The sequence below is a fragment of the Erinaceus europaeus genome, unplaced genomic scaffold (genome assembly GCF_950295315.1).
Source record: "Erinaceus europaeus unplaced genomic scaffold, mEriEur2.1 scaffold_722, whole genome shotgun sequence".
NCBI classification, from domain to species: Eukaryota; Metazoa; Chordata; class Mammalia; order Eulipotyphla; family Erinaceidae; genus Erinaceus; species Erinaceus europaeus.
Genome location: NW_026647497.1, coordinates 10,001 through 10,738, shown reverse-complemented (window position 1 = coordinate 10,738; position 738 = coordinate 10,001). Strand labels below are relative to the sequence as shown.

Below are 738 nucleotides of genomic sequence, written 5' to 3'. Positions count from 1 at the left end.
AGCCATTTTTTGCCTCTGTGGGCAAAGCTTTATCAGCTAAAGAACCTTTGCTGCCTCTGGGGGCTTTTGCCTCAATGGGCATTTTTTTTCCTGTGGGCATTACCTAGCATGGGGACGGGGTATGTCCTAGAGTCTCAAGGCAGCTGGCTGCAGTCAGTCTTTGAGAAACCCAGCAGCATAAAGGGAAGCTGCTAGTTTTGTGCAAAGTGTCCAAGAGGTGTACCAGTGAGTCTGACAGAAGTGCCAGTCCAAAGCAGATGTACACCAAAGAATTGCTAGGGGGTGAATTGTTGTACTTCTGTCTCGATGGAGAATGTCATTAGAGTTCGGAGGCCCCAGTAGGCCGGGCTAGCTTCACAGCAGTAGACAGAGACAGAGACTCGAGGACACATGGCTGGGCAGAGAACACAGTTTAATCTTTATTTACAAGCGGGAAAATCACCACACCATGTGCTTCTCCATCTTTCTCCTCCAGCGGCTTGCAGCAGCGGACTCTCTGGAAGTCCATAGGGGTTCTGGGGGCAGGGACAAGGGGGTGTGCGAAACTAGCAGGGCTAAACCGCAATCTCCCAGAGGTGGGGGGAAGGAGACAAAACCAATATGAAGCATACCAACAAATTACATCACCAATAATAACTACAACAATCTAACAACAAGGGCAACAAATGGGAATAATTAAATAAAGAAACAAAACAAAAAAGAAAAAGAAAAACAAAACTAAACCAAAGAAAGAACTCT

The 738-nt window shown here is 46.6% G+C and overlaps 1 pseudogene; it reads right to left on the bottom strand.

Annotated features, from left to right (window-relative positions):
• Positions 1 to 432: 432 nt before the first annotated feature.
• Positions 433 to 738, bottom strand: part of LOC103128334 (splicing factor U2AF 35 kDa subunit-like) — an 865-nt pseudogene continuing 559 nt past the window's right edge.